Source organism: Arvicanthis niloticus, chromosome 28 (assembly GCF_011762505.2).
Source record: "Arvicanthis niloticus isolate mArvNil1 chromosome 28, mArvNil1.pat.X, whole genome shotgun sequence".
NCBI lineage: Eukaryota > Metazoa > Chordata > Mammalia > Rodentia > Muridae > Arvicanthis > Arvicanthis niloticus.
The window spans coordinates 20795359-20809341 of record NC_133436.1 but is presented as its reverse complement, the minus strand read 5'-3'; positions in this window follow the sequence as shown (position 1 = coordinate 20809341).

The following is a 13983-nucleotide window of genomic DNA, read 5'->3' as shown; positions in this document are numbered from 1 at the left end:
GAGGAAGAGAAATCCAAATTGGACTCAGTGTGTATGGTGAAAGGGCCACCAGGAATTTTGCCTCCACATTTTGCAAAAGATTGCTAGTTTCTCAGAACCCCAGATTGAAAATTTGAGTTCATCAGAGAGTTTTGCAGACTGTGACTAATGAGACACATGAGCTCAAAAAAGGTGTTGTTGAAAGAGTTTGATGTGTATAGAAGAAACTAACTAAAGCTGAGACGAGTTCACCAGAAAGCTCAAGAATATAATAAAAATTATATAAAATATGATCTCTGATAAAATATTAGACAGAACTAGAGAAAAAAAACATTAAGTTCAAAGACCAACAGTAAGTCTTAATGCTGATTTTGAATAGATATTATAAAGGTTGGTGATGGATGAGTGATATTTCTAAACATTGAAAGAAAAAAATTAACACATCAAATAGGAAAATGTAACTAACGAGTTCCAGTGTTCTATAAAGCATTATAACAACAATATATATATTATGCTGATTAGTTATAACTGTATTATAGATTGAAGGACCATAGGACAAGACACACAAACATAAACAATGACAGAAAGGTTGGAGTAAATCCATATAGTAGCAACTAAAATACAGGTAGTTGGGTTAATATCATAAGCCTAGAACTACTCAAATAACTGTTCATAACCAGTTAAAAATGCTGTGGTCCAGCTCTACCATTTTACAGCAATTGAACAATCCCTGCCTGGATACATCATGGAGACTATGAGAAACCATCCCTGATACCTTCCAATTTTCTTTTCACCCTTCTCAAATCTTAACCACTCTTCTCTTTAACTAGAACTATTTAGAATTATTCTCTATAATTTCCTTGCTTTACTCCATAGGATCACAGAATATACTGGGTATGCCTAAATCAAATACAGTCTTTGGTTGTTTAAGTTTTAAAACTCTGTGCAAATGGAAACATGTTCATCTTCAATTTTTCTTTTCTGTTCAATATTATGTTCCTGGCATTTATCTACATTTCTATAAGTACTTGGAATGCTCTGTTCCCATGCTATGTAGCAATCAATAGCATTATTCCTTGTTCGTTGCCATTCTGTGGTAGATGGATGTTTGTACAGGTCTAAATGTGTCTCTGGGATGTGCATCCAGGGTGGAATGACCGAGTTACATTCACAGCACAAGATCAATTTTGTCAGGAACGCGATGCTGTTTTGTGAGCAGGATGATACACTAACGGTCATACGTAGGTACGTGAGCTCTTCCATATGCTCAACAACACCCACGCCCTGAAAATCTGTTATAAAAAATGGATGGTGGCTCATTTTCATGCAGTTTGCTAATGAGACTGAACCTGTTTTCCCAAGATCCATTCTATGTTTCGCAGGGGCTGCTTTTGTGAAATAAATGTACCCTTGGGTCTCCTGTCGATATTTTAGGCAATTTTTTCTCTTATTGATTTGTAGAAGTTATTTCCTTTAATTAATTTTTTAAAGAAGCTTCATTTTTTTAAAAAAAAATGTCATTTAGACCCAACCTTTTAATTTAAACTGTAGCTTTCAGCTTGTCTCATGCATTCATAAGCAATAGACCTTTAATGGTGTATTTTGCATTCGACAAATTCACTGAATCCCTATTTTCCTAAAATGTATGCAGCTTTTGTTTTTCCATACTTTATTATGTTGTATGTAAATGATGGAGCTTTTTTCCATCATTTTTACAACTTTCATTTTCCAGCTTCACTGGGCTTGGTAGCTCAATCGATACTGAGGGCAAATCCCTTTCTTCTTGTTCCAACACTTAAAAGAAAGATGTTTCCACATTGCAAAACAATGTGATTTTGTTACAGTATATTTTAGACTTAGGTTTTGAGATGTATTCCTTATGTGTATAGGTATTTTACCTGCATGTATGTCTAGGTGTCATGCATATGCAATGCCTATAGAAGCCAAAGGGCATTAGATCCCCTGAAACTGTAGTTATAGATCCTTGTTGGCCACCACGTGGGGGGATGGGAATTAAACCTGGGTCCTCTAGAAGAGCAGTCAGTCAGTTCTCTGAACTACCTAGTGAACTCTCCAACCCCTTCAGACCAGTAACATGTCAAGAAATTGTTTTTTGTTGTTGTTCTTGTTGTTGGTGGTGGTGGGTGTTTTTGTTTTGTTTTTGTGTGTGTGTTTTTTGTGGGTTTTTTTCTTTTGGTTTGCAAAGGGTTATTGGAAATCTACAGTAAATTAAACAGTAAATCATCAACCACTTCAGAATAGCATTCTCTTTTTTCCTTCACACTGTTTTTTTTAATACATTAATATAGTTTCTGATTTTATGACACCCTTGACATTTTGAGATGAAACCATTATTTAAAATATAAAGGACACTATAATTTTGATTCCCAAGTGTCATGCCTGTTCCCCATCAGCTAAAGGTTTCCTGGCCTGCCATGCTTTGGGGAGGTGGTAGAACTTTGCAGAGAGATGAGGGTTACTGTAAAGAAACTGAATCATGAGGGAGGGGTTAGCTTACAGTTGCTGTGACAAAATACACCAACTTATGATACTTACTGGGCTTGTGGTTTCAGACCATTGCCACTTGGTCCCATTTCCACGAGCCTGTGGTAAGAGAGCATCATGGTAATGACAACATGGACAAAAGTTGTTTTATCTCATGATGGATAAGAAGTAGGGGAGAGAGAGAGAGAGAAAGAGAGAGAGAATGGAGATGATTCCTCATACACATTCTTAATAGGGAGTAGCATATAAGCAAGACATACGTCTTTCAGTTTAGAAGGTAATGAGTCCACAAAGAAGAAAACAGTAAGTTTGCTATTTGGTGAGGGCTTCTTTCTGGTTCACAAAGGACCCTTTCTTACATTCTTATCAATTTGTCAAAGGAAAAAGTGGTTCCTTCAGTAATCTTTTATAAGGATATTAACCCTATTTGGAACCCAAGGACCTCCTAAAAACCCACTTTCTAAAATGTCACCCTAACATTTGGATTTTAACATAGATTTTAATAGAATGCAAATATAAAGTTTTGGATCAAATCTTTAGCCTTTATGTCTTATTTGCATGAGAGATATCTTTGTTACACTCCAATAGTCTCAAAAATTTTTAGTTTATCCGAACATAAACTTTAAATTCTAGGTCCATAGATCTCACCTAGATACCATGTAAATCGGGCCTATGTGAGACTCAAGGTACAGTGTGCCCCAAGTTAAACTGGAAAAATCAAAGTCACTAATTCCAAAATACTACAGTGAGATGGGTGGGTATAGGTCAGTTATTGCCATTGCAAAAGGGGACAAAATGAGGGTGAAGAAAGGGATCTAGGCTACAAGTATACCTGAAACCAGCAGAGTGACTCTCATTCAACCATAAGATTGGACTCAAGGGTCCTACAGGTCCTCCCTGTCAGAAGTCCTTCCCTTGAGACACACTGGGGTGGCAGTGCTGCCTTTTGTATATCTCTGAGACAGTAGCTCTGCCACCAAAACTCTGAGCAGCTTTGTCTCTAGGGTAGCTTTGCGCCTTTGTCACATGGTTATGGTTCTCACAGGCCAAAATTGCAAATCAGCAATGTTGCTGATCTGAGTACCTTTACCTTTATGTTGCAGCCCTCTCCACTCCGTGCTTGGCGGCCACTGTGTCCTGGCTCAAGCTGCCGCCACTCCGGTCTGTGGGTCAGTGTTCAGCAAGAGAGAGAGTGAGGACGGACTCGAAGAATGGAGACCAGACAGAGTGTGATTCAATCCCGTTTATTCTTCAGTCTCTCTTCCTAGTCCAAGTCCCAAGTCTTGAGTTCCTAGTTCCTAGTTGTACTCCTCCTAGTTCCTAGTTGTACTCAGTCTCTGTTACTCCAAATTGTTCTCTGCCTTTTATATGTCTCACTTCTAAGCCATGACTGTAAGTCGCACCTTTAAGTCATGCCTTTAGGTCTTGTCTCTAAATCTGATCTCCAAGTCACACTCTTAAGTCACACACCTTTAATCTCACACACCTTTAATCTCACACGCCCAAGGAAAGTCCTGGGTATCTAAAGCAAGATGTTATCAGAGTGTGCTCAGCTGTTGTAGGCTATTGTAATCCAAGTCTCATGTCAGGGTATATGGCTCAAGATGGCTGCAAAGCCGATAGTCGCTTTCTGCTAAAAGTCGGCTCCCACCACCTTTAAATTCTAGAAGCCATGCTTCTCTTTGATGTGTGTTCTTTCTGAGTTGGTAAAGATGGTACTGAGTGCCTGGGTGCTGCCAAAGCTCTCCTTAAAGGGCAGTTATCATGGTTCAGGTCTCACTTGTGTCTGCTAGTATCCTCTTTGTTGCAACCACGAGCAAGTGACAAAACATAGGGATTAAAAGTTTGAAATTGTTGTGTGTCTAGGTGTCCTGTACTCTGGACCCAATGTGAGAAGGGTATCCAGAGTGGCCTCCAAAATGTCTTTGGTACCATTTTCCATCACCTTGATGCATAGCAATCAAGCCGCTCATCCATGGCAGTCTGATCTCAGAATCATTTGGTCATAGCTGTGTTTGCTTCTATCAGGTATTCTTATTGTATTCACTGAGAATAGGCCAAGTTCTTTTCATCTTCTGCTTCTCTTTTGATTAGAAATTCAATCTTAAGTTGGATTCTTCTTCTTGAATTTTATTATACAGACCCAGGAGAAATCAAGTAAGATTTTCAACATAAGGCTTTCAGTTTCTCCAGTCAAATACCAAATCTCATTGTTCAAAATTTCTACATTTCATAAAAGAGTAGGGTCTGAGAACAACCGAGCCAAGGTGCATCACATCATAATCAAAATGATGTTTCCTTAAGTTATTGATTACATGTTTCTGATTCCTAACTGAGACCTCATCAGAATGACCATTGTGGTCAGCATTTTTTCCAAATTGTGTCCAGAACCACCTAGACATTCTCTAAGAAGACTAAACCTTTCGCTGCCCCTCTCCTTGCCTCTCAGCTCGCATCAGAATTGCCTTTAGTAGCCTAAGTTGCAGTAATAAATCATTCGATTCTGGGTACAAAATAAATAAAAGATTTACCATTTTCCTTCTCTGTGGTTTAAAAACATGGAGACAGTATCAGCTCAGCTCTGACTGGTGACAGCTGTACAGTATAGACAGCATCATGTGACATAAGGGTATGTGCTGCTCAGTTATGTCAATTTGACATGATTAGTCACTTCTGAATAAGGAATCTCAACTAAGAATTGCCCATATTAGATTGGCCTGTGGCCATGTCTATAAGGCATCTTCTTAACTGCTAGTTAATGTGTGAACATCTAGCTCTTTGTTGAAGGTGCTATCTCTGGGAAGGTGACCCTGGGCTATATAAGAAAGGTAGCTGAGCAAATCAAGAAAGCAAATAAGCAAGCTATATTGGTATTTAGTTTCTGCTTCAAGCTTCTGCCTCTAGTTCATGTCTTGGCTTCTCTTTATGGTAGACTATACCTGTAAGCTGAAACAAGCCCCATCCTCTCCCCAAGATGCCTTTGGTCATGGTAATTATCACAGCAACACGAAACAAGCTTGGATATATGCAAGAATAAAATACCACATATGAAAACTAGAGCAAGACTATAGCAAGAGTCTCTTATGACAGTTTACTCTACTGGAACTAATTGACCCTTGCAAGATGCAACTCATTCTGCAAGGCTAGGATTAATCCCCTCCTGATGGCAATCATGACCCAGTAGCCTAATAATAAGCTCTACCTGCTAATGGTTTCCTGAGCCTTCAGAACTATTATATTTTGAAATTAAACCTAACATGAGTTTTGTGGATAATCCATATACAAGCTACAGTAGTCCACTTACTGTAATGTAGGATTTTTCTAAACATTCCTCTAAACTCTGTTTCTAAACACAACATAGTTCCAAAACCTTTATATTTATGCACTTATTATATTATTGTACATGTATTGTATGTATATACAAGTGTTCACATGTGTGTTGCCATCCATTTGTGTTTGCATGTATTGATATTGTGTGGTTCCCTTATCACTGAACCCCTTACATACTGACACAGTCTCTCACTTGAACCAAGTGTTCATGATTGAATGAGTCTAGTTAGTCAGCTTCTAGTGAACTTCTGTTTCCACCTCCCAAGTGCTTGGATTACACATAGGTCACTATGCTTACTAGACATATATACAGGCACCAGGGTTCCAAACCCTTGTTTGGACAGTTTACCTGCTGAGCTATCTTTCCAGTCTTGTATACATTACTAAGGAGGTATCTTGATCTTGGTACTGGTGTCATGTATTTACCCAGTTGAATTACTATAACAGACTATCATAAGCCAGATGGCATAGAAACAAGAGATTTTTTTTCTTATAGTCCTGAAAGCTAGAAAGTACAAGATCAGTGTACTAAGGAGGACTTACTTTTTATTTCAAAATGTTACCATGTTACATCTCACATGCAGAAGGATAAGAGGAATTTCTATGGCTTATGTGTTTCTGTCCTCCAAAGCCTGTAATAAGCTTTGGTTCCTTTTTAACATTAATTGCAACCTTTAATGGGTGAATAGGCCATCAGTAGTCTATCCTCGTGAATGGGTTTACCACTTTACTAATGGTGTTTTGGTGGGTAGATCTTCTCTGTCTCTGTCTCTCTGTCTCTCTCTTCTTGTCCCATTCCCTTTCCCTTCTTCTCCTCTTCCCTTCTCCTTCTCCTGTCCTTCTCCTGCTGTGATGAGATGAGATAGTCAGAAGGTCTTTGGTAGATACCCAACTCTTCCCAGGTTTCTGAACTATATGCCAATAAATTTCTATTATACCACAAGCACTGAAGAAGACCTCAAATTGATCTTAAGGAATATAACTAATTCAATAACAAATGCAAATGAAGATGTGGAAGGAGGTCTGACTGGGCTCTAAGTAGATGCCGAACATATTTTAAAGGACAGGACATGTTAGGCACAGCCTGGATGAGCATAGTTGGAACACTGATTAAGGTTCTGGCAAGGCTCAGAAGGAAAGAGCTGCATGAAAAGCCATGATCAAACTGTTCCAGAATATAGACAATCGAACCATTTATGTGAAGTCTCTAATGAAAATGAGAAAGGGGCATCAGAAACCAGGGAGAAGGTCATTCTTATTCTAAAGTGGTAAAAATGTTGACTGAATTGAGTCTGTGTCCCAGGGCTTCATGGAAGACAGCACTTAAGAGTGATGAACTAGGATTTCTTGAGAAGAACTATCTAAGCAGCAAAGCGTTCAAAGTGCTGCATGGCTTCTTTTAACTGCATGTAATAAACTACAAGAACAGAGAAGCAATTTACATAAAGAATTCATCATTAAAAGACAAGCAGAAGACAAAGGCATGAATCCTCTTGGCCTAGCTGTGTAACAAATAAGCAAGTGTTTGCAAGAATAAAACCAAAGATGCTTCCAACAGATGGTCTGGTAAGGAGATTAATATGTATGGAAGGAAGTGTGGGACATTCATGGAGACTTTAGAAGAATGACCCGGACACAGAAACACTTCAGAGATACTAAGCTTCCTTTCCTATCAAAGTCCCAAAACAGGAGTTTGAGCGTAAAGCCTAAGGTTCTCATGGGACATACTGCCCTCCACCATTTCAATAGTTTACCCTACAAATTTTGGTTCAGCACTTCTCTCAACTAATCTATGACCCACTCATCCCAGGTGCTGCCTGGGCTCTGCTCAGGATGGTTCAAGCTGTGACTCTTGCCAACCTCCATATGTCAGCAACCTTGCCAAAGAGCACAGTGCATGTAGAGCCTTCACCTAGATCCAAAGGATATTTAGGACAACCTAGGAGACCATGAAACTGCTGCTCTGGCTGAGGCTGTTGAACCTGTAGAACACAGCCACCTACAGGACCTCAGAACTGGAGTACTGCCAGTGTACAATGACAACCTGGGAAAGGTATAGGCCTTAGTCTCTCACCCAGGAAAGTGAGCATGTAGGCTAATTCTAGCAAAGCTTCAGAGGTTGGGAATCTTGAAGCCTTGGAAACACAGTGTGTACAGAAGTGAGATCATGTAGTTTAAGGAAAGACAATTTCAGGGCCGGGCAGTGGTGGTGCATGCCTTTAATCCCAGCACTTGGGAGGCAGACGCAGGCGGATTTCTGAGTTCGAGGCCAGCCTGGTCTACAGAGTGAGTTCCAGGACAGCCAGGACTACACAGAAAAAATCAAAAAAATCAAAAAAAAAAAATCAAAAAAAAAAAAAAAAAAAAAAGGAAAGACAATTTCTTTGGAAACATGGTTTTACGATGTTCACTTAATTGAGTTTTGTATCTTTCTCTGACCTCCTTTTAAAAGTGGCTAATCCCAGTTGTGACAATGTCACCCTCACGATCTAACCACTTGCCCAGAATTCTACATCTTGATACTATATCCCTGGAGATGAAGGTTTTTTCAGTGTGCAGATTCAGAGAACTCCAACATTCAGAAAATCGCATATCTTGACTCATTCCTCCAAGAATCTGTGTATGGTCTCTAATATTACTTGATGAATGAAGTAAGAGTTAGGAGGGGAGGAAGCCATAAAGAAAAGTCTCTGTTTTAGTTCTGTAGCCTATTTAAACTAGTGAAATTTCCAATCAAGTATCTTCTATTTGAAATGTCACACACTAATTTGACTAATAAAAAATAGAGTAAACCTTGTTCTTGCATCTCTGTGCTAAGTTCGGCTGCCTTTCCTTGTGAGGTTATATTTTCTTCAGCTCTTTGTCTTCTTCACAGTCTAAATTCCTCTTTTATTATACTTATTATAATTCATTAATGTCTAGGTGATTATTCATATGTCCCCATTGTCCTCTACTAAACAAACTATAAGACTCTTGAGACCAGAGACTCTTTAGTGCCTTATCAGCTACGATTACAGTTCTCAACACAATCCCTGGTATAGGGTATGCTTGAGAGAAACCTTTGACAAAGAAACACTAAATGGTAATGACCAAAATATTCTTACAAACAAGTGTAAAGAAAAAAAAACTTTAGTCTATCTACCTAGAATCCAGGGAATATACAACCTCTGGACACGGTGACATAGTACTGGAGCACAGAATGACTGAGGTGCCAGGAATGAGAGTGAAAAGTGAAATGCTGGGTGGTGCGAGTGGAGTTTGCTGGGTTTCTAAAACTCATTTATGGATACAGTTCTCTGTCTCCTCTCTCTCTCTCTCTCTCTCTCTCTCTCTCTCTCTCTCTCATTCTCTCTCTCTCTCTCTCTCTCTCTCTCTTTATATATATGCATGTGTGTGTGCTTGTGCATGTATATATATGTGTATACATATATATGTATACATACACACATATATATGTATACATATATATGTATACATATATACATGCATGTATTTATGTATGTACAAATATGTATATGCATACAGGGCAAGAATATATATATGCATATACATATGTGTGTGTGTCTTAAATTTCAACATTTTTATGAGAAAATGGCTAGGGAGATGTCTCAGTCAATAAACAATTTTGAGCTAACACAAAGACCTGACATTGGATTTCTACCAACTAACTAAAAAGCCTAGGGGTGACATCATGTGCCTATAATACTGGGGAGACAGAGACAGAGTTCATATGACCAGCCAGTATAGGTGAGTTGGGGAGCTCCAGGTTCAGTGAGAAACCCTAAAAAAATAAGGTGGACGTTGGTTGTGGTGGCATATGCAAGTGGGCTTCTGGCCAGCCTGGTCTACATTGCTATTTCCAGGCCACTCAGGGCTACAGAGTGAGGCCCTGCTACAAAAACAAAAGACAGAGAATGACAGAAGCAGATACCAGACACAGACATCAATCTCTAGACTTTATATGCACATGAACACTGAAGTGTACATAGGAACACACAGAGAGACAATAACAATAAAAATAATAGAGTAATATGAACTAAGAAGTAGAAGACATGGGTTTATATATAAATTTTTACCCTTAGGGAGTATATAAGCTCACTGAATTAACTTTTTTTGTTTTCTAAGTCTAATTGTATTTATGTATAACATAAAAAAATAATGTGTGCTATATGGGATTACAATGAGTAATTTAAGCCAGTTTGTTTCTGCATATGTCTCCTAGAAAGTTAAATTATGAACCAACATGTGATGGATCAGAAGAGCAATGAGGCTCTCAGGGAGGCAAAATGTGAGGATCATCAGGGATTTGACTGGAAGTGTGTACTCTCTCAAACAGAACGGGCTCCAGAGGCAGGCATCTGGTCAGATAGAAAAGCAAGTCACAGGCCCAAATAAAACTTGACTGTGGATCACCTGAGACACGCACAAATCAAGGGCCACATGCCTTGCTGTGAAGGTTCTGTGATTTGACAGTTATGCTTCCTGTGAGAAACTAGCAAGTTGACAATGTGTTTCTGGCTTTCAGAATCTGGTGACAATTGTTAACAAGACTGAGCTTCTCCCAACTGAATGTGTGCATTCATTCATGATTTCTTAAACATGTATCGACACTGGAGAGGTTCAGAATATGCTGCCCTGACATATTGATTACTTTGAAGGAGAGGAAACTGAAAACCTGCCAACATAAAAAATAGACAAAGAAAAAGAAGAAAAGAAAACTCTCTTCACCTCCTCATCAGTCTCCTAAAACAAAAGACAAAACTCTCTTTTGGTGAGTTGAAATTCCATTTACATTAGGAGAGGTGTCTGTACCAGGTGGAGAGCTGTGAGACCACTTGAATCATGGGAGACCGTAGCTGCACTGCTAGGAAGCCTCTGCTCACCATGGATCATCTCCTTCATACTGCCATGCACAATCTCCATGTTCTCAATTCCTGTGCTTATCCAAAGACATTTCCTTTGGATTCCCACAAATCAGTCCCCTTAGTAATCACTGCTCTTGAATTCTCATTTTCAAAGATGCTACATCTCTGTTCGTTAAAACTTACATATTCAAGCTATATTTGCTCCAACTTATGAAAAAAAAAAAAAAAGCTCAGGAAGCATTTCCTGAGGACCTCAGAATGCCCAACTTTGCCAGCCAGAGGACCCAGAAATGAAAGAGCTTCTTCTTACCTTTCTGTCCAAATAGAAGACATAAAACATGTGCTGCTCAGATGCTAATGCAGGAAGCAGTAGTCACTCCTATTGCAAAATATTTATCAGCATCCCCAAAATAATGTAAGAGTTATACAGGTTAAGTAAGTCAGTATGTTGCTAAATAACTACAACCTAGAGTAATTACCATTGTCCTCAACACTCCCTTTGAGCAAGTGTAGGGGCAAAGAACACCCTCCTTACCTTGTAGTGGATCAATGTATGAATTAGTGATAAACTAGCCACAGATGGATTAGCAGGGAGAAAGGCATATGACCTTAGTACATCCAAGCATTATAGGAGGGAATCAACAATAAGTCACACATAACACACACACACACACACACACAAACGTTTTAGGGTTTTACTGCTGTGAATAGACACCATAACGCAAAGACAACATTTAATTGGGGTTGGCTTACAGGTTCAGAGGGTCTGTCCATTATCATCAAGGCAGGAGCATGGCAGCATCCAGGCAGACATGGTACTGGAGGAGCTGAGAGTTCTACATCTTCAACTGAAGGCTGCTAGGAGACTGGCTTCCAGACAGCTAGGAAGAGGGTATTAAAACCCAAGTCCACAGTGACACACCTACTCCAAAAAGGCCACACCTCCTAATGATGCCATGCCCTAGGCCAAGCATATACAAACCATCACAATATGTAAATGTGTATGTGAATGTGTATGTGTACATGATGTATATGTGTATGTGTATATGATATATATGCATATGAGTATGTGTATGATGTATGTGTATGTATATGTGTATGTGCATATGTATACACACACTCATATGCATATGTGTATACATGCATGCATATATGTATATATGTATATGTGTGTGTAAAGACAGCATACCCATATATATGTGCATATGTGTGTGTGTGTGTGTATACATGTGTGTATTTGTATATGTGGTGTACTCTGTCTTCATGGAGTAGGGGTGGAGGAGATTCCATGCAATTTTAAATGAATAAATTATATTTAGGGATTGCAAATGATCACTAAGAAGAGTCAACGTCCAAGGGGAAAGTTTGCCCCAGCTCTGAATATAAAGTTTAACTTTCAGCCTGTTGTGTAACATGAGCTTGCTCTTCCCTGGTGTGTCGAGCATTAAGGGGAGGGGGAGCACCAGGTTTCTTCCATTTAGTTTGTTCCAGCCTTTAGAGTTATGGGGACTTGAGGGGAAAGCCCATCCCTGCACTTGTTCCTCATAAGCTACATCAGTTTCCAGACCAAAATGGCATATATGGTTTTATCACTTCCCTGAGACTCCCAACATTACCTGTGTAGATCTCCTTTACTGACCACAGAGTAATAGATGCAATATAAACTTTCAAGGAGGAAAAACAAAAAGGAATCCAGGCAAAAAGTATCATCTGTGTGTACTTGCATATCCTCACAGGACCAAGGAAGAAAGTTCCTATGTACTAGAGAGAAAAAGTGGTCTACGCTTTTCTCTCCAGAGCTGGGGGTGGGGTTTGGTGATGGCAGGAGTAGGAAATGCTTGTTACATGGAGCTACAGAGAGAAGCAAAGCTGAGGACACTGGGAACAAAGCTTAAAACCTTAGGCTTAATCAGACCGGAACCTAGTATGGCTGTGTCTTGGGAGATTCTGCCAGCAACTGACCAAGGCAGATGTGGATGCTTAGAGCCAACCATCAGTTTAGGAACTGGTGGGGAACTGGGGAAAGGACTGAAGGAGCAGAGGGGATGGCAATCTCATAGGAAGAACTATGTCAGCTGGCCTGACCACCCAGTGCTCCCAGGGACTAGACCACCAACCAAAAGGTATACAGGGGCAAGGGTGGAATCTATGGCTCCAGATACATATGTAGTAGAGGATGGCCTTGTCAGACATCAGTGGGAGGAGAGGCCCTGGATCCTGGGGAGGTTTGATGCCCAGCATAGAAGGATGCTGGAGCAGTGGAGTAGGAGAGGGGTATGGGTGGGGGAGCACCCTCATAGAGGCAAAGGGGAGAGGGGAGCTGTGGGATGGAGGCTTTGTGGGGGGATAACCAGAAAGTAGGATATCATTTGAGATGTAAATGAATGGAATGATTAATAATAATAAAAAACTAAAGTCCAACAAGATAATCTAAGGATGAATACTTGAGCTACAGTGGAGATTGTGCTGATAGGCCTGGGGAGAAGAGGACAAATTAAGGCAATCAAACACTATGTGCAATTTGTTGTTATGGAGTTCCTTGCTCCTGCAATTCGCTTTAAATGCTGCAAGGAATGGCCAAACTTTTGCACAGGCTACAGATCATCCCCCATTTCGAGATTCTTCTTGCGCCAATACTTGCACCAGTACTACATGTACCATGCACCTCTACAATATTGGCTGTGATTGTATCTTTAAGCTATAGTGCAGAGGTCTTAAAAGTTTGCACACTCACTGCCAATTTGGCAAAAGCAGATTTGGGAAGCATCTCCCTGGATTGGCCCTTTTAATCAGTGCGGTTGTCTGAGGATAGGAGATAGATCTTGAGATTTTTGCCTTGTTATGATGGGCCATGAAAACAGCCACTCGTTTAATACGATAATGCAACAAGGCTCTGAGAAGCCTCTGTGGTTAATGAATGTGACAGAATTCTTTCCAAATCAGCAACTCTGAGCAGGAGACAAACAGCTAGAGTTTAAACAATGAAGAACTTTGAATGAAGAATTAATGAGGTAGAGAATTGCTGTTTTAAAGCTGCAAGAATCTCATAACCACCCCCACAATCAAACAATTTGTATTCAGAATGGGCTGTCTGACTGAAGGATGCCAAAGAGTCTTACATACAATGTTTCCAGGTTTAAGTGGGTCCCCACCTTCACCACCCCCCACTTCCACTCACCCCACCTCCCCACCCACGGAGGAGGCTCACAGAAGCCAATTTCCAGAGAATGAAGATGTAGTGTACTTTCTGGAATTATCGATCACAGTGAAACTCAGCCGACATTAAGCAATTTCTCATATTTAA